Genomic DNA, 25,035 nt, shown 5'->3' with positions numbered 1-25,035 from the left:
GGGACAGACAGGACAATGCGCTACCAGTAACTGAAGTGTAATCAAAACCACAGAAAGATATACGCACGTGACTAAAAAAGTCAAGCACATGTTCAACTTCAGTAGTGCGTCGTTCCGTCCCTTTTGTTGCTATGTGTTCTGATTTCGTTTTCACGTTTTCCTTACCTATGAACTGAACTCCTGACTGTTTCATAGTCTCTATATATGTGTGGTCAATTTTTATTCATCCTCATGGCATATCAAGTCCTAGGATCCAATGTGGAAAGCGACCAGTCACTATTTACAGGAATTTTTTTAATTTAGTGCCTGTGATTGCCTAATTGCAAGTTGACGTTGCAGCCATGGTGCTTGGATTATTTTCAATGTGGTAATTATGCGTAAGCCATCAAGTGAGGAATTAAGGATGAACTTTTGAGTTACAGATGGCACTAGCTGGCATAAAAACATTGAAGCATGGCTGTACTTGTTATGCATATGAGAAGTATTGGTACGTTGCAGTCATGTGATTATGCCGACAAGTTCCCAAGCACACTTCCAGAAATTTACGATGGCTTCAAGGTATCTGTGAGTAAATATGTACAGCAACATATGAAGGCAACCTTGTAATTTTGTGGGCATTGCTGAATGCTTTTATGCACCTTGGTAAGTGGACCTACAGTGAACACCACAGGTCTATTTTGGGATTTTTTGTAGGAAAATCCAAAATCATGTGCGACATGTTTTGATGACATAGGGCAAACTAATGCAACGAAAAACCTGTACAACTGCCTGTCTACACGGTTTCATATTTCCCAAAAGTGATGCTAGCCCTATTGTACTAATTAGTTGCCTTCGTGTGTAGGCCGACACCAAGTTCCTTGGGTAGCTTATTTTTTTGGATTATACTTACATACTGGCATGGTGAAGTGCACACGTTAGTGCGCATCATGATGAGATTTTACACCCTACTTTCGTATTGCTTTACTGCTGTGAATTATGTATAGTGCTGAGGCTGTACTGTATATGTTGTTCCACGTGTTCAGTTTTGGGAGTAGGTTCTGTGCACGACGATGGAAATATATACCTATATCCTTACATTGACACGAGAACTGCTGCTGTTTTGATTCCAATAAAATGTTGCAACCACTGGTTCTTGTATCAATTGAAGTATGACTACTTGTCGTGCATGCAAATTGATGAAATAAATTTGTGCTTGCAAAACAAATTGCTGAAACACTGCCTGCTCAATGTAACTGCTTGTGTTTTATTACCAAACACATTGAACAGACGATTCACATATTATGACACATTGTAGAAGATAGGCAACAGAAAGTCAGAAAGTCATCACTGTGTTCTAACGTAGCTTGGGTGATCTTTTATCAATAGTAGCATAATTGAAGGTTGCTGTTGTATAAATAAAGTTTAACGTAGTGTGCAGGTGGACGAGGGAGTGCACATATGATAGTTTTTCCAGTTTTCTGCATATTTGCTACAGTCCTCGTGTTTCTGTTTTACGATTGTGAAATTCTGAATTGCAAACAAGCCAACCTCTCTGCTGCTGTGGTGAAGTCATTCAACAGAACCATATTTTCTCAAGAACAGCTGTTCCATTGAGGAAGAGGGTATATGCTTTTTTTAATGGGTACTGCATCATCTGTCTGAGGGGAGGGCCAAGTACACATGGACGTTCACAAGAGAAAAGTGCAAGTACATTAACTTTTTTTGTTTTGTGGGAGACCTGTCACTGGTAAACTGGGGAGGTTGTCCTTGACATTGGGGCACGCGTTAGGCATTCGCTTTAACGCGATGGCGTGATGCTTAACAATAAAAGCTAATTAGTAAGAAATGTAGGTAGTATCCGAGTATGAAAGCAAATAAATACTGAATATGCGTTATAGAGAATCACTGAATGCCGTGCTAGGCGCGCATTGCGAATAAGCGCTAATTGCGGAAATAGATAAGCGTTCAGCTGCTCAGAAGGCGCTGCTGCCCCTAGCTGCGTAAAGGCCCTTGATGTTGGAAAGTAGCGACGCTCCTTTATCCACGCCGGCTCATCCTCGCCGCGCTGTCAACCTCCTCTTTTTTCACCCTCTCTTTCGCGGAGCCGGCGCATCCGCAACGCTGAATGGCTGCGACGCGCGATAGCTCCCAGTCAGGTGACCCTGACGTCACGAGAAGCGAGCGCAAGCAAACTTCGCGCGCTTTCAGCTGCTCACGCCCGCCATGAACCCTCCAGGCGTCAACCCTCCAGGCGTGTGTGTACGGGTGTGTGCAGGTGTATGCGTGTTTGTATGTGCGCATATGTGCGCCTGCGTTTGTATGTGCGTGTGCGCACGTGTTAACGTGTGAGTGCATGTGCGTGCGTTTGTGTATTCGCGGTGTTTGTGCGTGTACGCACGTATGTGTATACGTGCGCCTGCGCGTGCGTGTCTGCATACTCTGTATCACTTGTGCATGCGCGTGCGTTTCTGTATCGCTGTGTATGTGCGTGTGTGTCTGCATCGCGTGTGTATGTGTGTGCGTGCGTGTCTGCATAGCGTGTGTATGTATGTGCGTGCGTGTCTGCATTGCGTGTGTATGTATGTGCGTGCGTGTCTGTATCGCGTGTGTATGTATGTATGTGCGTGCGTGTCTGTATCGCGTGTGTATATCTGCGTGCGTGTCTGTATCGCGTGTGTATGTATGTATGTGCGTGCGTGTCTGTATCGCGTGTGTATGTATGTATGAGCATGCGTGTCTGTATCGCGTGTATATGTAGGTAAGAGCGTGCGTGCCTGTATCGCGTGTGTATGTAGGTATGAGCGTGCGTGCCGGTATCGCGTGTGTATGTATGTGCGTGCGTGTCTGTATCGCGTGTGTATGTATGTATGAGCGTGCGTGTCTGTATCGCGTGTGTATATCTGCGTGCGTGTCTGTATCGCGTGTGTATGTAGGTATGAGCGTGCGTGCCTGTATCGCGTGTGTATGTATGTGCGTGCGTGTCTGTATCGCGTGTGTATGTATGTATGAGCGTGCGTGTCTGTATCGCGTGTGTATATCTGCGTGCGTGTCTGTATCGCGTGTGTATGTATGTATGAGCGTGCGTGTCTGTATCGCGTGTGTATGTAGGTAAGAGCGTGCGTGCCTGTATCGCGTGTGTATGTAGGTATGAGCGTGCGTGTCTGCATTGCGTGTGTATGTATGTGCGTGCGTGTCTGTATCGCGTGTGTATGTATGTATGTGCGTGCGTGTCTGCATCGCGTGTGTATATCTGCGTGCGTGTCTGTATCGCGTGTGTATGTATGTATGTGCGTGCGTGTCTGTATCGCGTGTGTATGTATGTATGTGCGTGCGTGTCTGTATCGCGTGTGTATGTAGGTAAGAGCGTGCGTGCCTGTATCGCGTGTGTATGTAGGTATGAGCGTGCGTGCCTGTATCGCGTGTGTATGTATGTGCCTGCGTGTCTGTATCGCGTGTGTATGTATGTATGAGCGTGCGTGTCTGTATCGCGTGTGTATATCTGCGTGCGTGTCTGTATCGCGTGTGTATGTATGTATGTGCGTGCGTGTCTGTATCGCGTGTGTATGTATGTATGTGCGTGCGTGTCTGTATCGCGTGTGTATGTAGGTAAGAGCGTGCGTGCCTGTATCGCGTGTGTATGTAGGTATGAGCGTGCGTGCCTGTATCGCGTGTGTATGTATGTGCCTGCGTGTCTGTATCGCGTGTGTGTGTATGTATGAGCGTGCGTGTCTGTATCGCGTGTGTATATCTGCGTGCGTGTCTGTATCGCGTGTGTATGTATGTATGTGCGTGCGTGTCTGTATCGCGTGTGTATGTATGTATGTGCGTGCGTGTCTGTATCGCGTGTGTATGTAGGTAAGAGCGTGCGTGCCTGTATCGCGTGTGTATGTAGGTATGAGCGTGCGTGCCTGTATCGCGTGTGTATGTATGTGCCTGCGTGTCTGTATCGCGTGTGTATGTATGTATGAGCGTGCGTGTCTGTATCGCGTGTGTATATCTGCGTGCGTGTCTGTATCGCGTGTGTATGTATGTATGTGCGTGCGTGTCTGTATCGCGTGTGTATGTAGGTAAGAGCGTGCGTGCCTGTATCGCGTGTGTATGTAGGTATGAGCGTGCGTGCCTGTATCGCGTGTGTATGTAGGTATGAGCGTGCGTGTCTGCATTGCGTGTGTATGTATGTGCGTGCGTGTCTGTATCGCGTGTGTATGTATGTATGTGCGTGCGTGTCTGTATCGCGTGTGTATATCTGCGTGCGTGTCTGTATCGCGTGTGTATGTATGTATGTGCGTGCGTGTCTGTATCGCGTGTGTATGTATGTATGAGCGTGCGTGTCTGTATCGCGTGTGTATGTAGGTAAGAGCGTGCGTGCCTGTATCGCGTGTGTATGTAGGTATGAGCGTGCGTGCCTGTATCGCGTGTGTATGTATGTGCGTGCGTGTCTGTATCGCGTGTGTATGTATGTATGAGCGTGCGTGTCTGTATCGCGTGTGTATGTATGTGCGTGCGTGTCTGTATCACGTCTGTATGTATGTGCGTGCGCGTCTATATCGCGTGTGTATATATGTATGAGCGTGCGTGTCTGTATCGCGTGTGTATGTATGTATGAGCGTGCGTGTCTGTATCGCGTCTATATGCGCGTGTATATGTATGTATGTGCGTGCGTGTCTATATCACGTGTGTATGCGCATGTGTATGTAAGTGCGTGCGTGTCTGTTCGCATGTCCACGCACGTGTGTCTATAACACGTGTGTACGCGCGTGTGTATGTATGTGCGTATCTATATTGCATTGTATGAGCGTGCCTGCCTGTATCCCGTGCGTATGATCGTGTGTATGTGTGTGCGTGTCTGTATCGCGTGTGTATGCATGTCCGTGTGTGTACGTATGTGCGTGTCTTTATCACGTGTGTATAGGCGTGTGTGTGTGCCTGCGTGCATGCATCGTGTGCGTGCGTGCGTGTCTGACAGCGGCATTGACACAAAAAGGCTTCGGGCTCACTCATTTGGCCCAATTTAAGTAAACCACCACATTCCTTCTTGGGTGCCTTCTTTTAGCTCATCAAGACCATAATTATGAAAAAAATTCTCGCCTATACTTTATGCTGGTTACATTATATGCGTTAATAACACCGTGTTAAGGACAGCCCAGGCGGCGACGGGAAAGTAAACTGCTCAGCCGCCAGTTGATATACTCATTTTTTTCGAAGCGCTTATTCGTATATACCGAAGCGTCTTTAAAAATATATTTGTCACTTTGTTCTATCGGAAGCCCACTTTCGTCATGACTATTGCTTAAGAAACAGGTTCTCATTTGACGCTTCAAGGGGCCGATTAAACAAGCGCGCGCAGTGATTTTAATGCGGCTGCGGCGAGCCAGTGGAGGGTTCAGCGTGCCGTGCGCAGCGCGCCGGCCAGGGGAGGGGAGAAATCCGAGGAGAATTGAGGAGGAAAACGCGCGCGCGGAGGAGAGTGTCGCTACTTTCTAGATCAAGGGACTTTATAGCTGCGTGCAGCTCGCGGCTGTACGCGCGCATTCAACGCACTTTATGTAGGCGCGTTACAATGTCCTTGTAACTCTGGAATTTTCTGCGTGTGTAATTTTCATATGCGAACGCAGGCGGTCCGCGCTAAAGAGTGCATTGCGAATAAGCGCTAATTGCGGAAACAGATTTTTGTTCAGATGCTCAGAGCGCGCTGCTGCCCCTGCGTGCAGCTCGCGGCAGTATGCGCGCATTAAATGCACTTAAAATGTAGGCGTGTTACAATGTTCTTCTAAGTCGGGCATCAGCGTGTGTAACTTTCATATGAGAACGCAGGCGGTCTTCGAACCGCTCATAACACGCTGCCGCATCTGGACACGCGCAGTTCGCGGCTGCAGAAATAACGAAAATTGCTCCACAGCATACGCTCATGGAATGCACATACGTTCGCTCATCTGAAGATACCTTTGTCACGCTGGTATTCATGAATTTAGCGCGAGCGAAGAGGGCACACGCTTATAATTTTTATAGCGGCACGACACGGTGAACCGGAGAATTCGGAGATGAGGGTGTTTACGTCGATCGGCTCGGCCTGCATGACGCCCCACAAATTATGTATCGACCTTCCGCAAGAGCAAACACACGCCGATGGTACAAGAACAGAAGTTCGAAGTTGTGCCGACGGGTTAGCAGCCGCTTTGTACATACATTGGTACACATATCAGCCCACGAAAAAAGCCAGCTTGCAAGTGGTGGCGCTGTGGTGTAATCGTTATAGTGCTTGCTTTAAGTGCGTGTGGTCGCGAGTTCGATTCCTGTGTCGTGCGTACTTGTATGCAAATGTCATGGTTGTGCATAAATACTTTGATGTCCGTTTTCTATTATGTCCTAGTGATGAATAGTAGCGGAAATTGGCCGGTAAACGTAATATAGTGCCTAAAATATACTTTTTTTTTATTTCGCGACCGCTCTAGGGCCTCGTATAAAAGGAGGCTTTAACAGCTCTCAAAAGAAGCAGAAAAACTCTCAATGCGCTCTGTTCAAGCCCCCAAAATGGGTTGCATAAAAACACCAACTTTACCTCCAAAATGAGGCTTTAAAAGCTCTCAAAAGAACCAGAAAAACTTCCAATGCGCTCCGTTCAAGCCCTCAAAATGAGTTCAGTAAAAACAAAATTTACCTCCTTAGTTCCGTCTAATCACTGCCTCCCTTTGAACCTCCCATCGAAGGGGGTTTTGCGTAGTACCTTTAGGATGCACGCTGCGCAACGAGCCCAAAACTCCCTAAAAGGCTCAAACCCGTTTGCAGCCTTGGAGGGAAAAAGAGGCGAAGCCCCTGGTGAGGATCACGTGATATCAGATCTGTTGAAAGAGTGGACAGACTGTGTTATAAAAACTGGCCACCCTGTATACAAAATGTCTCTTAACGGTGAGGGTACCCGAATCTTGGAAGAATACTAAGGTCATCTTAATCCATAAAAAATGGGACGTCAAGGACTTGAAAAATTGCAGACCGATCAGCTTACTGTCCGTTGTCTACAAGCTGCTTACAAAGATAGTAGCTAATACAATTAGGACAACATTAGAATTCAGTCAACCAAAGGACCAAGCAGGATTCCGTACAGGCTACTCGACAATAGACCACATTGACACTGTCAATCAGGCGATAGAGAAATGCGCGGAATATAACCAACCCCTACATATAGCCTTCATAGATTACGAGAAGGCATTTGATTCGGTCGAGTATCAGCAGTTACGCAGGCGCTACGGAATCAGGGCGTCGACGAACCATATTTAAAAATACTGAAATAAATCTTAGGTTTAGGCGCACGGTAAAGAGCCTCAGGTGGTCAATAATTCCGGAGCCCTCCACGACGGCGTCCCTCATAATCATACCTGGTTTCGGGACGTTAATCCTCAACGATTATTATTATTATTTATTATTATTATTATTATTATTATTATTATTATTATTATTATTATTATTATTATTATTACTATTATTATTATTATTATTATTATTATTATTATTATTATTAACAACACTTGATACTGGTAGAGTGTTGGTTTATGTAAATTGAGTTACCAAAAATGAAAGCTCGAAGCTTTTATATTCAACCTGGTTGAATGTTTTCTCCGCAGTGCATTGCATGGTTTAAACCGCACTCGTCTTAAGCGTCTGGTCGTGTTTTCGATTTCTCATCTTGCAATATGACAAAAAAAAATACAAAGACCAGGAGAAGCCATTTCTTGACTTGTATCCCGCGAAAATACACACTGCGGTGTAGCTTTTCGCATGCGACAGCAGCGCCAGAAGACGGCCTAGCGAGCAAAGCAAGCAAAACTAGAGGAATATCATAACCTTCTCCCTTTATATATGTTTTTTTTATCCTGCGAAAAGAGCATCTATAATTCCGAAGTGTCCACGTGCGCATTAACGTGGCTACTTGCGAATTATTAAAATAAGCAGATGGCAGAACATGCACAATATTAATTTAGGCAAAACTTGGTATGTGACACTATCGCGTTAATCATGAAGCGTATGTACGGGGTTGTTTTTCACGTATTATTTCTGTTGTGGCCGAGCGGCCAATGTAAATAACAATAATTCAAGGGATTTTACGTTCCATATCCACATTGTCATTATGAGGCAAACCGCAGTGGGGAATTCTGTAATAGGTTTAAACACCTGGGGTTCTTGAACGTGCACCTACATCAAAGTAAGCGGGTGTTCTTGCATTTCGTCCCCACTGGAATACGGCCGCCATGGCAGGCAATCGAACCCGCGACCTCGCGCTTAGCAGCGCCCACTTTATCTGCCAATCGCTCCCATGGCGGATACGGATTATGTCGGTGGCGCTGTAACAAAATCTAACCCCTATAGCTGACGCTTAGAAGACCACAGTAGGCTATGCTCTAGAGAGACATTAATTAATTAAAATACTTTAACGTCCTTAGTCACTTGCATTGTTCGTCCCACCCACACCCTGAAGCATTTTCCACCTCACCCGTTGTTGCACAGCCTGCGGGTATCGGCCCACTCGAGTTTTGGTACCAATGGTGTTCGCGCCGCCGAAAGCCGGATTTTTAAAATCACGAGCCATACAACGCTCTCGCCTTAATGAACGATAGTTACTTAGCATCCTCTGACGGTGCGAAGTGTTTATTGACATTACTGTATGATTGAGACGATGATAATGAGGGATGCGAGGAAACCGAAGAATTTGATCATCTAATTCCTGACCAATTAGGTCAGTAGATTAGTAGGTGAACATCGTGTCTACCAAGTATGAAAATAATAAAAGGTAGTCCGTGCATCTCAGAGGGGGCCACACTTCCTGCGAGATGTGAGTCGCGCACTACGGCACACTGCTTTTAGCGTCATTTGTTACAGCACGTGACTTCAGTTAACCTCCCACTGCGAGACGCTCAATGCGGTTACTCTAAAGGCGCCGCGAAGAAAAACAGAAAGAAGGTGGCGCTCGTCATGTAAGCAAAACAGGGCACATTGCCTACGATACGTGGGAAGGCAGGGAAAGAACTTCGCTTGCAGAGTTCCTTCCCTGCATTGCCTTGGCAAACGTAAGGGCAGCGTTAATAACAATATCTGGGGTTTTACGTCCCAAAACCCCGATAGGATTATAAGCGACGCCGTAGTGGAGGGCTTCGGAAATTTCGACCATCTGGTGTTTTTTAACATGCACTGATATTGCAGAGTACACGGGCCTCTAGCATTTCGCCTCCATCGAAATGCGACAGCCGCGGCCGGGATCGAATCCGCGACCTTCGGGTCAGCAGCCCAGCACCATAATCACTGCTCCACCGCAGCGGACAAGACCCGCGTTGACAGCAACGTTTACCTTCTGGCGGCGCGGTAACAGGGCAGTTCAATGCCTTCTTAATCTTGCAATAGTGAACAGCGAACTTATTGACAAAAACAAAAAAAGACATTCGTGAAAGGTTGCTCAGCTTGCCCCAAACATCGCCGGGTGAGGTGCTACGTTGTCTTACGGTAAACAAACACGCGACACAGAGAATAAAAATAAAACGGCTTTTCGAGACCCTTCCAGGTCCCTTGCTCACATAAACGAAATATTTCAGCTCGTAATCAATATATTAAACGGGTCCTGACGAGGAGCCTTTTCGCGAGCTTTACCAGGTAAAAATAGAAACGCGCTATTCTGTCCCGAAGAAAGCTGGCCGCAAGAGCCGGGTTCCAAGCCGCCACCTCCTACAATTCTATACAGACCAGCATAAGCAGTCAAACAAGAAGGCGAGTTTCTCTATACTTTATATAAATCTAATCTGTTTCATTACTCTTTCACCAACACTTAGCAGAGAGGGAAACGCGGCCTGTGTAGCATGTCATGCGTAAGTCAATGCACTTTCCGGCGTTTAGTTACGTTATTTAGAAACAAAAAGCGCGCTGTTAAAACTAAAGCGACTTTATTAAAATAATTCTTTTTAAGACGATCATCGAACAATATTCTGCTTGCAAAGGTATTCTTCCTTTACTGCTGCTGCTTATTGAGCTTTAAAAAAATGTCTGTGGCAGCGAATATAACACGGCCAGGCGTCTTCACATAATAGCGCAAAATATTGATTTTATAAATTCAGGCCAACAAAAATTAGGGACGCCAAGATTCCGCACATTCGGGAACCCGCGATCGTCATCACCGCCTCCCAAGCTTGCATTATTTTCTGGAAGTTAATTTTTTCACATTACAAAAACAACAGCGCCAAAGGACGCGTTCATGCTTTAAGAAACCCGTCGGAGCCAACAACATCATCGGACGAAATATATTGAAGAGGCAGAGGATGAGAAGAAGGGCAGCACGCTCTTTCGAGAGTTCGTAGTTATCAAGCACAGCCAAGCGACTTGTATGTGTGCACCCTTTCAGTGCAACAGAACTGCTGACTCACAGTCGAGCAGCCAACCCGGCCGCTCGTCGCATGCGTTGCGGTTATCACTCGGCGACTGAGGTTCGCGCTCGCTGGTTGTCGCGGATATCGTCGTCGTGCTTTTTTATGTATTGTGGTTTTCTCAATCCGCGCGATTACGGCAAGCGTCATCGCGCGAATTTTGAATGTTGAAGGACCGTACGCCACGTGGTGGGAAAATCGGTGAACTAGAAGCGATGTCCCGAATTCCTGGGTATGAACTGGCAATCACCTGTGGCGCATACCCGTATACCGCGGCCCGTGGTAAAATGGGCATGCGCCACAAGTGTCTGGAGGAGAGGGTTTGACGAGGTACGCGACACGATTTTCACGTTATCCTTGCACGACGAGACAGTCGCATTCGTCAAATCTTTTTACCCTCTCATGCCATTTTGGTCTACACCAAGTTAAGGAGAAGACCAGGAGAGCGCCCATACGTAGGCGGATAGATAGATAGATAGATAGATAGATAGATAGATAGATAGATAGATAGATAGATAGATAGATAGATAGAGATAGATAGATATAGATAGATAGATAGATAGATAGATAGATAGAAACAGCGAAATTGTGTTTGATCCGCTAACAAATGCTTCGGATTAAAAGTATAACTCGCATGGCGCCTTATGTATGTGCCTAAACAGACTTTCTACTCAGTCGATTGTATTGTGTGCGAAAAAACTGTGATATCCGGGAATGCCTTAACGAGGGAGAAAAAAGGAAGCGAGGTGCCCAACCCCAACTTCCCTTCCTACAAGTCCTTGAGAGGTACGGCGCTTAAGTTAACAAAGGTTTCCGTTGCATCGTTGGTTTGCATTGCAGAGAGTATTATTGCAGTTTGCGTAACATTGCGTCTAATATTCTTTAGTTATATCGACGCAGTTATAAGTATTCAGTCTTGCCTCACACCCTTATTTCTTTATTTGATGTGATCGGTTTTCACCTACAAAAACTGCGCATTCTCTTACACACGCGTACTGTGTACACTGTTGTCATAAAAGTGCTGTTGAAGAGGGCGGAAATCTTTACCTTTACTGTAGGTATGTCGAGTGTCTGTGTATGTGCGTGTGTGAGACCGGGCGACTGAACATAATGACAAGCGAAATAGAGCACGATGAGGATGGGGCCGGATATCGCTATCGCGTTCAACTTTTAAAAGCGAAGCTTAAGCGACCCCCAACTTTTTCTCGTGGTTTGTCTTCTTCTTTCTTGCTCTTTCTCTGTTTCTTTCTGACTGGTTTTAAGGGCGAAGCACCTTAGGACCTAGCTTTGTCGTCGAATCTCACTGTCCACTGTCACGGTATATAGAAAACCGTTGCTATAGTCGAAACATACGCGTGTATGTTGCGATTACGATTACGATTATAAAGTCCCAGATAAGTATAATGCAGAACTCAAAACACTCCTGAAATATCTTAATAAATATGAAATCGAATAATAGCTACAGGCACTATGTTCCAGAAATCAACAAATCTGGCTATTGCAGTTCTGAAGGATGTGCACAGTGGGATGTGGAAGGTATCGTGCCTGGCACTTTGTCTTCAACGAGAAACCCTGAAGAAATGCTTTAGCAAGAGCTTGAGTCGAAGACAACTATAGAAGTCCGTGGCATTTGCTCCTCAAAGGCGAAACGTGCGTGTATGCTGCGATTACCATTACTAAACAAAGTTCAAGCACAAACCCTTTATACAAGTCGACGACTTCAACGGAGATATTATGGACAGCAACTCGAGTATGCAGTATATGATGTCTCGATATATATATATATATATATATATATATATATATATATATATATATATATATATATATATATATATATATATATATATATATATATATATATTGTAATGACGAAACACAGAGACAGCACCCGTTCCTGCTGGGCCAGCTGTTCTATATTCTGCTTCCTCCTCCTCGCTCTCCAGCCCGTGCCCCGTAGCTGCCGTGCCGCTCCTCATTATATTCGGCCACACTGCGGACCTGACAAAGAAAAGAAACGACAGCTCATTTCAGCTGTAGCTGCCTGACTGTTTTTTTTCAGGCGCGACACGTGCACGGCAAAGTTATTTCTTTGTCTCTTATCGAGAGTGAAGTTCGCATCTGAGGTGCTCACACGCCATGTATTTTCTCCTACGCGCTCAGTGATTTTGAATGGCCCGTCGAACTTAGCGAGTAGCTTCTTGCCCGGCCCGCTGCCGCACTTTTGCATCCACACCTCGTCACCGATGTTGTAAGGAGGAGCAGGTCTACGGCGGCTGTCGTAGTACCGCTTTTGATTTTCTTGTGCTCGGGTGGCTTTCTTGATCGCCGCAGTTCTTATCTTCTGACAGACCGATTTGCGATCGTCGGAGAGTGCGACTATAATGGGAGCATCTAGACTGAGGACAGCTTTCAGCTGTGACAGTTTTCCGTAGAGAATTTAGTACGGCGTCTCCCCGGTGGACGTTTGCATTGCCGTGTTAACCGCAAAAGCGGCTGGCGGGAGGCAGACGTCCCAGTCAGCCTCTCCCTTTTTCTCCACTCTCGTATATGGAGCGAGTCGTGCCTGGATACTCTGGTTGGTTCGCTCTGTAAGGCCATTTGCCTGGGGGTGAAACGCGGATGCGTAGTGGTGCTGTACACCTGCCGTGCAAAGGTACTTTTTCAGTTTCCGGCTGCGAAACGTTGTAGCACGATCTGATATTAATTTCTTTGGCAAGCCATGCCTCCATTCATATCGGTGCTTCAGGAAATTGATAAGGTAAGTGGTCGCAAGAGATGGCACGACTTCCACGTCCACGTATTTCGACAGGTAGTCTACTGCTACAATGAGGTAGCGGTTTCCTGCAGTGGTGGTGGGTAGAGGTCCTATGTAATCGATGCCAACCGTGTGGAAAATAGTCTCAGGTATTGAAATAGGGGTTAGTAATCCAGGCTGGCGCCCCGGCAGTCATTTAAACTGCTGCCAGATTTCACAACTGGCGACGTAAGAACGGACACTACTTTGCATCTTCGGCCATTAGAAGCGTTCTTGTAATTTGCGGAGGGTGGCACGTTGGCCGGTGTGTCCGCCTTCTGGGGACTCATGAATGGCTAGTAATATTTCTAATCGGTAAGACTTCGGGACGACCAGCAAGTAACGCTCTTGAGATCGGTCCTCTCGCCAGTAACGTCGGTACAAAGCGGCATTGCGCATCACAAACATCGAGTCGTTTCCTTTGTCAGCGATAGATGCAATAATTGATGTCAAGTCTTTGTCCTTTTGTTGAGCTTTGGAGATGTCCAGCTGGGCGAAAAAAATGTGGTTTTGCCTGGTCTGTGGCACACAGTCAAGGGGGTTCCGTGAGAGGGCATCGGCGACGTTGTTTAGCCCCCCGGCGCGATGGCGCACATCGAAATTGTATTCTTGCAGCGTGATTATCCACCGGGCAAATTTGTGCTTTAGTTGCTGCTTGGAAAACATCCATGCTATTGCAGCATTATCGGTCACCACCGTGAATTTGCGCCCGAAAAGATAATGTCGGAATTTATCATCGACACTCCATACCACTGCAAGACATTCTAGCTCATTAGTGTGATAGTGGCGCTCGGTGTCTTAAAGTTTCCGGCTGGCGTAAGCAACAACACGTTCTTTGTCATCTGCATCGCGCCATCTGGATCGCCTAGACCAACTTGGCTGGCATCGGTGTGAACTTCGGTGGTTCAGCCATCATTGAAGTTACTTATTATTGGGCAGCAAGTGAGCTTTAGTTTTATCGTTTGAAAAGCGTTTTCTTGCAAGGTGCCCCATTCAAACCGTGCGTCCTTTTTTAAGAAGACCGCTCAAGGGAGCTGCGATCGAAGCGAAGTGAGGAATAAACCTTCGCAAGTACGAAGCCATACCCATAAATGACTGAACCTGTTTCAAGCAGGTTGGTGTGGGATACTTCGAGACCGCAACGATGCGCTCCGGGAGCGGCTGAATGCCGATAGGAAATATTGTGTCCAAGGTATGAAATCTTGGGCAGTCCAAATTGGCACTTCTCTCGGATTAAACGGAATCCTGCTTCATATAGTCTGTGCAGCACTTCGTCCCAATTGCGAAGATGTTCATCCTCTGTCTTGGCAACGACCAGGATGTCGTCGAGGTATACCACACAGGCTTGATTCTTCAGAGATCCTAGCACGGAATTTATCGCATGCTGAAATGTGCTAGGAGCCGTTCGCAGTCCGAACGGCATGCGGTTCAACTCATACAAGCCCGAAGGAGTGCGAAAGGCAGTCTTACATTTATCTTCCTCCGCGACGTTGACCTGCCAGTATCCTGCGCGTAAATCAAGGGACGAAAAGAACTTGAATGCGAGGTAAAGGGTGCGAGTCAGGCGTTGTACACTTGTTGAGCTGCCTGTAATCCACGCAAAAGCGCAACGATCCGTTTTGCTTTTTTACAAGGACGACTGGTGCTGCCCACGGGCTTGATGACGGTCTAATAATGCCCGCGGCGAGCATTTCATCTACATGTTCTTCGATCACTGCACGCTCTCGTTCAGCGTATCTTCGCAGTGGTACGCATATTGGCGGATGGTCGCCCTTTGGTATACGATGTAGCAGCAAATTAGTGCCCGGGAGTTCCGCGGTAGTCCCAGCAAACACTGGTTCATGGCGAGCCAGTATAGAAGATAGGGTAGAGGAAGTGGACTGCTCACCTGTCGGTGGTGGCCGTGTCGTCGCTGTTTTTCCAGGTGTGGCAGGCCGGAGCTCGACGTGGCCGCGATGTATGGTGAGCTGGATGTCGTCAGACAACGCGAAATCTGCTCCCAAGATCAGGTCGGCAGGGAGGTCTTCGAAAACAGGAACAGCTGGAAGATCTTTAGTCACCGCTGACGTCCGGACTGAAATGTCAACCATGCCCACTGGCATGGCAGTTCCTCCAAGTCCGCAGAGTGGTGGTTGCGTCCACGGCCGGATAGTGTCTGGAGCATGACGTTGGTGCAGTGCTGTCCGTTCTGCGCCGGTATCAACCAGTGCAGACAAGTCACCTATTCCCTCGACGTGGACTGACATCTGAGGAGTTCGGCAGGCCTGGTAATGCATTCGGGTCTGTGAAGGTTGACGGCACTCCTTTGCGTTGTGGCCTATTCGGCCGCACTTAAAGCATCCACGTCGTGTTGAGAGGGGCGGTGAACGTTCGGTCGCTAGTGTGTCGAAGCTCAGACGACGGCGAGTATTCTGCTGCAATTCAGCTGCCTTGTGAGCGAACGCCGGGGGTGACACTTCAGATGCCTGGGAAGATAAGGTGGCAGCATGGGTCGAATCAACCAACCCATCAACGACGTACTGGCGGGCAGCTGGAGAGATCCCTGTAATGCCACAGTTTTCTAGAAGCCTGGGCTTATCGTAGACGTATTGACGGACGTCTGCACAGGGAGCCTGCCGACGCGATCGCATGCGCATGAAGTGGTCGTCGTATGCAGAGGGAAGCGGGCTGAAGACAGTGGCGATGGCTGTAGTCCATTCGCTCCAGGAATGGTACTTATAGCCATCGTACTGATGCCACGCCTTGGCAGAACCGCGCAGTGCGCCTTCGGCTAGCGATATCTTGAAGTCGTCAGGCCAAGCGTATCGACAGGCCAACGAATTGATCGCTTGCAACCAGGCAGTGGGGTCCTGTTCCACGCCACTAAATTCGGGAATTTCGTCGAACGATGGCGAAGGCAATGCGGTGCGCGCACAGGCTGCTGTGAATAAGACGGTAGCGTCTTCAACGCGCTTGAACAAAGTGGAGATGACCTGCATCACCGCAGAGAGGTCGCTGGCGGTCGCAGGCGAGAGATTACGCGTCTTCTGGCGATGATATTTAGGTTCCTTCAGTTGCGGTACCGGAGGCGAAGTCCAAGGGAGCGTGTACAGCGTCCCTTGGCAGTGAAGCGGATTGTGAAGGCAAGCCAGTTGAGTCGCCGACCGGAGCTGCAATGACGCCTGCAGACAGTGCGCTGGATGTGGTAGCCGCGGTGGCAAGGTCGGATGCCGTGGGCACGGTAGCAGAAGCAGCAGGACGCTTGAAAGTGCGTCCACTTCGTAGCACGGTTTCTGACTGCAGGTCGTCGCGCAGAGGTTCGTTGCGCGACTGCGCCATTGTAATGAAGAAACACAGAGACAGCACCCGTTCCTGGGTTCTATATTCTGCTTCCTCCTCCTCGCTCTCCAGCCAGTGCCCCGCAGCTGCCGTGCCGCTCTTCATTACAATATATATATACTTTATGTCGCTCAATTTACATTCGCAGTGGCGACGCGCGGGCGACATACGGTGACATACTGGTACGATACCCAGTGCTTCGCCACTCTTCATGATTCGCATTAGTGGAGATGTGGTGATTTTTTCCTATCTCTCTCTGGTATCTTTTTCTCTCTTTCTATATCTTCTGGAGGCACGGATCCTGGTGCACACTCTGCAGATGCGTCACGTTCGCACGACATGATTCCAAGGCAGTCAGTATTACATTTCACAAAAGAAAATGAAGAAATGTGTTGTTTCTTGTGGGTTTCAGTAACTAATGTTAATTGGCGCGTAAATAAATATCTAAATAATCTGCAATCAGTCAGCCTCAACTTTGCATCGAAAGAATCATATGTGTGAAAGTGTGCCTGCCCGAAATGCAGGCACACTTTCTTTTTTGGTAGTACTCGTTGCGAGCATAGAAAAAAAAACTTTTCACATTGGTCCTGGAACGCGGCATGTCGAACAATCGTCGAACACGGTAGTGTCTCCAGCAAAGTGATTATCTACAGCAATACGCAGCGCAATGAAGTTAAATGACCACTAGTTTTCCACTCAGGACGCCTGCACAAATGTGCACACAACGTTTCAAGCCATTTGAAGAAACACGAGGAGCGTGACACGCCTCCGAAATCGATGTCCAGAATTGTAGACAGCGCCGCTGAAGGGGATGTCTTTCTCTCTCGCACTTCCTATTTTTTCCCCACGAAAGTGTTCTATGCTGGCGTGCGCCTGGACATTACTGAAATCGTATCCGTCACTGATTTGACGTCGATAGAATGCACACAACAGATGACAAGAAAAACCAGATGTTTTGCTTATTTGGATGACCTGGGAGTCGAGCCCACGACCTCTCGGTCTGTGATAACAGGAGCCGACGCTCATGCACCAAGCTCCACAAATGGGCCTTATATCTCCCACACCTCCCTTTCACAGTTACCTTGGTTGGCGAGGTGTCGGCATCTGGGATCGGCGAAGTGAAGTGCTGCATCATTACACTATTGAGCACGGGCAGGGAGCGCTTCGATAGTTTCAGCTTTCGGTGCAGCGAGAAACACGCGCGGGACGCCTTCTCGCGCTCACAGCTCAAGCTACGAACTCTGACTCTCGCGTTCCTGAAGAACTATGTGGTATAGAGTGTTTTACGGACGGGTTTCGGCGCAGCCATGCTGAGCTATTAACCTTGCCTTGTTGTATCTTGAACAACTAATGAACAGTGTTACGGTGGGCGTATACCCATGAAAACTGTTGGGTTGGTGCATTCGGCGTTTCCTGACTTTATCAGTTCGCGTCAGATTACAAAAACAAACAACGTGGCTGATCCCCCTTTCATAGGAATAGGTAGAACACGAATGTGAAGCGCGTGTTCACGGGGTAGTTGAGCGTTTATTGTGCATTGTTGCGCCACAAGGGCGAAGGAATGAATGCTATAGCAGCAAATTGTATTGTTATGCGAAGAACGGCAGGCAGCTCGAAACTTGCAGCGTGCTCTAAAGCAGAAAGGACTCACGAAAACAACATACACAGGACAAGCGCTGGCTAACGAATGTCACAATTGTCACTTCTTTGCGTGTGACCAGCATGCCTCTTTCGGAAACGCAGCCGCTGCAGCGAGCGAAGTGGCTTTCGTGCTCTCTCTAATGTAAACGGAAACGTGCGGTGAAAGCACAAGGCGTATAAACCGCGCACCTCACGAGATAAGCGCGCGTGCACGAGAGACACCCCCTATATCGGCGCGCTCACATTGGAAGGCGCGGTGCGACGAATTTAAAGGGCCTCTAAACCACGAACAGACGCTCGCCTGCTCCTCTCCGTGCCGTTGCTCTGTCGACAACAGCCGCAGTGACGCACCAGTATGATTGAGTGACGTCGCGAGCAAGAGACGCTGACAGCGGGCGTACAATAGCCTGTTTTTTGCTAGCAGATGCGCGCGCTTCTTGCGTTTCCACCTCGGACGCTGAGGAAGGGCACTCGGAGAGGTGGATAGACGAGCCGACGAACGCAGCCTAGTGAAGGAAAGAGCGAAACGAGAAAGCGCGTGCAACTCTGCCAGCGTTCGCCGTAGACTCGTGCACAACTGCAACGCCACAACTAAATTTCGACGTCTGGGTGGTTTAGGGGCCCTTTAAAGTGCGCCCCCGCGCCCTTCGTGCCATTTCGCTAGTCAGAACAACAACACGCTAAAGTCACCGAGCACCAAGTACTGCGCCACAACTATTAAAGCTCGCCCCCGCGCTCTTCGCGCCATCTCGCTCGTGAGAACAAGAACACGCTGAAGCCACCGAGCTCTGAGTACTGCGGGACAAATTTTAAAGCACGCCCCCGCGCTCTTCGTGCCATCTCGCTAGTGATAACAAGAACACGCTGAAGCAACCGAGCTCTGAGTACTGCGCGACCACTTTTAAAGCGCGCCCCCGCGCCCTTTGCGCCATCTCGGTAGTGAGACCAAGAACACGCGTAAACCACCGAACTTTGAGTACTGCCAACGGTAAATGGTGTATATAAATAGCTCGCCGTTAGTAAGCTGGATAACGTGCGCTTTGTGGCCGAGTGGTTTCGCGCCGCGCGCTGCGGAGCGAGGGGTCGTAGGATCGGCTCCTTGCAACGGAACTTCTTCTTCTAGATTTTTTTCTTTCACATATATCAGTTCATATTTTACAACGTCATAACCGTGACGGAAATACGTCAGCGTAGCCGTGGTAGACCCCGGCATAAAACACTTTGTGTTAAAATAAGAAAACATTCTTATGACAGCCCATGATGGCGGCGCCCTTAAGCCTTACGTAACATAGTTATACGCATGAGTACAGGCGTAGGTTACACTATTACTGTGGAGGGCACACCTTGGCGTTTCTCTCCTCTGATGGCGACGCTTTGAATGAGTGCATATCGAGCACCAGTGTTATGTTGTTGATGACACCTTTGCGCAGGAATCATCATATGCTGTTTCCAGGTGTAGCTTTGTGTGTCCCGCTATCGTATGATGCATTAAGGCTGTGTGGGTGACAGCATAGCTTAGTTCCGCTGACAAAAGGGTTCAACAATGATCTTTGTCCTTATTCCTCGGGATGGAAATGTGTCACTTCATGTAGATTGATAGACGTCAAACGGTGCTAAAGCTGGCAAACACGGCTAGACAGCACGCAAACTCTCATACATCAATGTACAATAAAGAATCAAATATATTCCTCTGAAGACACGGTTCACATTCGTGTTATATCGATTCCAATGACTGATCAATCAATCAACCATGTTTTATTGCGATAACAATTATATTGACATTCTCGGCTGGTTTTTGTCGTCGCCGCCGGCATGCACCGTATACGTATAAGTATATATATATATATATATATATATATATATATATATATATATATATATATATATATATATATATATATATATATATATATATATATATATATATATATATATATATAGAAGTCATAAAGAACATTCATTCACCGCAGGGGCGTCTGCGCAAGCAGGCGTTTGGTGTGTAGCGACACCACGGACACGAGCTAACGGGAGGGTTTCGACCCCCTCCCACGCCTAGCCGTGCGTGGCTTTGCCGTGTCCGGGGAAAAGGGAATCCTGGGGGTTGAGCCGACGCCGGGTGTTTGGACCGTTAAGGCCCCCCGGCAGAGGCAACACACCCCGTTGGCCCCGGCTTCACGTAGACGGCACGCCTGGGCTGACCCGCCCAGGGGAAATCGGCAGTCGCCTTTTCCTATCTCTCTCTCCTACGTCTTCGTCTTTCTCTCCCACTTTTAGCCTTTCCTGTCCTCTCGTGTCTTGTATTTACTTCCGTTTTTCTTGGCGGCGAGGGTTAACCTTGTGATGTGCCCTCTCTTGGGCACATTATATTGGTTATAGCAGCTCTGTACCGCTTGGGTTGGCTCGCCTTATAACAATATAAGTGCGGTCGCGTCCCCATGTAGGGCTCCATGGTGGGCGGCTGGCATGGCTACCGAATTCATTCATTATCTATGGCCTCAACCTCCTTTCCCAAACTTAACAATCGTCCTCTCACAAAGAGGGGACGCACCGAAGACACTGTAAACATTTTCATGAACTCTCAAGAAATGTTTCCACGATTCCATGTAATCCACTGCGAAACAGCTGACAAGAATGCCCGAACAATATCCCCTTTTGTTGTGTCCAAATGCCTCACTGAAACACTCGGCAGTTGATATCAGGCATCGCGAATGGCTAGCGGAGATCTTCTCCTGGAAGTTCAAAACAAAGCACAATATGAAAAACTATCCAAACTTGTTTCGATCGGAAACACACCTGTCTCTGTCACACCACATCGCTCCCTGAACAGCTCGCGAGGTGTAGTCTCAGACCAAGACCTGCTTGAATTGAGAGAAAGTGAGCTCCTCGAGGGCTGGAGTGAACAGCATGTGACAAATGTACAGAGAATCAAAATTAGGCGCGAAGATAAGGAAATCCTGACTAAACACCTAATCGTCACATTTGATACAAGCACACTGCCAGAACATATCCAAACAGGCTATTTGAAATTGAAGGTTAGACCATACATCCCTAACCCACGCCGTTGCTTCAAGTGCCAGCGTTTCGGCCACGCCTCTCAGAGCTGCCGTGGCTGCCAAACGTGTGCAAAGTGTAGTTCACATGAACACCCTGCAGACAACTGTGTTGGAGCTCACCACTGTGCGAACTGCGAGGGTGGGCACCCAGCCTACTCTCGCAGTCGTCTCTCATAGGAAAAAGAAAAATGCCCCCACCTCCCCGAAGGGAATCGTGAGGAAATGCGAATGCATTTCTTGCGCCGAGAGTACACGGCGCAGTAATTTTAATGGCGTAAATTAATGACGAGACGAGGATTTGTACCGTAACCATTTATTTACACATTCATCAGCACCTGTTTGTGTTGTCATTGTACCTGACGGCCATAATCTCAGCCTTGTGGTCGCCGTTGGTGTTTCACAGCGGCGTCTCGAGCACACATTTCGAGAGGCGCCCAGCCAGCGGACGGGAGAGTGGGGCGCAGGGAGGAGAGAGAGCGAACGGCGAGAGAAGGAGCGGCGAAGCACTGCACCTAAGGTCCCTAGATAAAACAAGTTGTTTTATCTAGGGACCTTAACTGCACCCAATGCCACCTAGAAGAGCGGTGCGGAGCCGGCGCGCGCCCGCGCAAACCGCGGTGATTAGGCGGAGCACGCGCAGTCACGTGGGGTGTGACGTCGCTGCGCCGTTGCTACAGACGCTCCTCTCCTTTCCTCGCGCCGTTGCTATGGGACGGCGGATTCAGGGTCGCTTATAAAGTGCATTCGCACTTAAAAGAAATCTTAACACTCAAGGTAACTGAAAATATCTCATTTAAGGAGGCGCGCAGACGCCTTTCCTTCCCGCAGGATCCTACTTTCGCGGACGTGGCATGTCAGGGGGCAGTGCCACAAAAGTTCGCGGTGGCCGCACGTACCACACACAGTGGACGGGCGGCAGCGCCATCCGCCCCCCCCCCCCCCCCCCAGCGGAAGCAGCCCGTACTGCTCCGCAACGAAACGGCATGCAGGCCTCCGGATCTGCAGGCCCAGGGCCTTCTGTGCCGTCAGAGGGCCCCAAAACTCTGACACCCGTGCGCGTAACCCGCGAGCGGGCATCCAGCGTCTCTGTCGAGGCGATGGACACAGCGGCAAGTCTAACGGCGTCAGAGGCGCCGAAGAAACGGCGCAGCTCTTTGGAGCACGCCAGAAATGAAAAAGCCCGCATCACGGGGCCTGGAAAGGGCTATGTGAGTTAAACCTACAGTCTTCTCAGAAACCTTGATCATATCCAAGAACTCATACACGAACACTCGCCAAAAGTGCTGTGTGGACAGGAAACACACCTGAAAAAAAACACACGAACTTCCTTAGACACCACGTCATCTTCCGTAAAGACCGAGATGAAGCTACCGCATCATCTGGTGGCGTCGCCATCATAATAGATAAGAGCGTAGCATGTCAAGGTTTGCAGATACAGACGCCGCTCGAAGCAGTGGTCGTTCGTGCTGTTATTTTAAACAAACTTGTTACCGTTTGCTCACTGTACATCGCCCCTCATCGTCAGCTGCACAAACATGAATTTCAGGCCTTAATTGATCAATTACCTGAACCCTATATCGTCCTTGGAGATTTTAATGCCCGCAGCCCTTTGTGGAGCGACTCTGGTAGCGATGCGCGAGGCCGTTTGATTGAGAATTTTATCTTTTCCGCTGACACATGCCTATTAAATAAGAAAGAACCCACGTTTTTTAGCCTTGCGAACAAAACATACTCGTGCATTGATCTTAGCATCGCTTCGCCCACCCGTTTATCCCATCTTAAATGGGATGTTATTAAAAACCCTTATGGGAGCGACCACTTTCCCATACTGCTAAGAACGCCAAAAGAAAACGAATATACCACCCCAGGCTCCAACTAGGAAGGTAGACGGAGCAAACTGGGAGAAGTACCAGAGTCTTAGTAGTATCTCGTGGGCCGAGATTTCCCCCTCAGGAATTCATTCTGCTCCTACTTATTTTACAGCTTTTATTATTGACGCAGCTTCAAAATGTATTCCCCAAACAATGTTTGGTGCCTGCAGACGTCGTATCCCGTGGTGGAACGACGACTGCAGGAACGCTCGCAAAAAGCAGAACAAAGCGTGGGGTTTACTACGCGATTCCCCCACTGCAGAGAATCTGATCAATTTCAAACAAGTAAAATCCCAAGGAAGAAGAACGCGCCGACAGGCAAGAAGATACAGTTGGGTGAAGTTTTATCAGGAATCAATTCCTACACAGATGAAGCCAAGGTCTGGAACAGGGTAAATAGAATAAGGGGCCGACAGACACACTCACTCCCTTTAGTAGACACAGAGGGCAACAGCCTTGAAGACCAAGCAAACTTCCTGGGCGCTCACTTTGAGCACGTATCCAGCTCATCGCACTATTCAGATACATTCAAACGGTACAAAGAGAGAATAGAAAGACAAAAACTAGAAAGGAAATGTGCAAAACAAGAGCCATACAACGAACCATTCCACTTAGCTGAACTGCAGGCAGCGCTAAACTGCTACAGCAAATCTGCGCCAGGTCTGACCGTGTTATATATCAAATGCTGAAACACTTACCCCATGAAACACAAAAAACTCTCCTGTGCCTGTACAACACTGTTTGGTCTTTCGGCGAGATTCCCTCTGCGTGGAAAGAGGCCATAGTAATACCTATCCTGAAACAGGGCAAGGATCCATCCTGTGTTTTAAGTTACATGCCTATAGCCCTGACTAGCTGCCTCTGCAAACTATTTGAAAAGATGATAAGCTGCCGACTACCACATTTCCTAGAATCTAACAAACTCCTCGACCCATACCAGTGCGGATTCCGAGAGGGTCGGTCCACCACCGACCATCTCTTTCGCATAGAGGCACAAATACGCGAGGCTTTTGTTCATAAGCAGTTTTTCCTATCTCTCTTCCTTCACATGGAAAAGGCATACGATACCACGTGGCGGTTCGGAATATTGAGAGACCTCTCACACTTAGGTATACGTGGTAATATGCTAAATGTGATCGAGAGCTACCTGTCCAATCGCACGTTCCATGTTAGAGTGGGCAATGTATTGTCTCGACCGTTTGTGCAAGAAACTGGAGTGCCACAGGGCGGTGTCCTCAGTTGCGCACTTTTTATTATAAAAATGAATACCCTGTGTTCGTACATACCACGTAATATGTTTTATTCAACATACGTTGACGATTTACAAATAGGTTTTAAATCTTGCAATTTCTCATCATGCGAGCGACAGGTTCAGCTCTGTGTCAACAAGGTCTGCAAATGGGCAGACGAGAACGGTTTCCGTCTGAATCCGCAAAAGAGCTCCTGCGTTCTGTTCTCTAGGAAGAGAGGCCTCCACCCCGATCCCCATATAGAGTTGCAGGGTGAGCTTGTAGCTGTTAAAAAGAACAGAATTTTTTAGGCATAATTTCAGACACGAAGCTCACTTTTGTACCACACATTAAGTACATTAAGGAGAAGTGCATGAAGACAATGAACATCCTAAAGGTGCTGTCCCGCACAACTTGGGGCAGCGACAGAAAATGTCTTTTGAGCCTCTATAAAATCCTGATGCGCAGGCGTCTAGACAATGGGGTGGTAGCTTTCCAGTCTGCAACACCAACCACCTTGAAAATGCTGGATCCTCTCCACCATTTAGGCATTCGCCTTTCCACGGGTGCCTTTCGAACAAGCCCCGTAGAAAGCCTTTACGCTGAATCGGACGAATGGTCGCTAAATATACAAAGGTCGTACCTATCTTGTACGTATTTTTTGAAGATAAATGCAAGCACGGACCATCCCGCACATCATGTCGTAAATGACATGTCCAACTGCCAGCTCTTTCAAAACCGACCCAC

Source organism: Rhipicephalus sanguineus, chromosome 8, assembly GCF_013339695.2.
Source record: "Rhipicephalus sanguineus isolate Rsan-2018 chromosome 8, BIME_Rsan_1.4, whole genome shotgun sequence".
In the NCBI taxonomy this organism is placed as follows: Eukaryota; Metazoa; Arthropoda; class Arachnida; order Ixodida; family Ixodidae; genus Rhipicephalus; species Rhipicephalus sanguineus.
Note: the sequence above shows the minus strand (reverse complement) of the source record.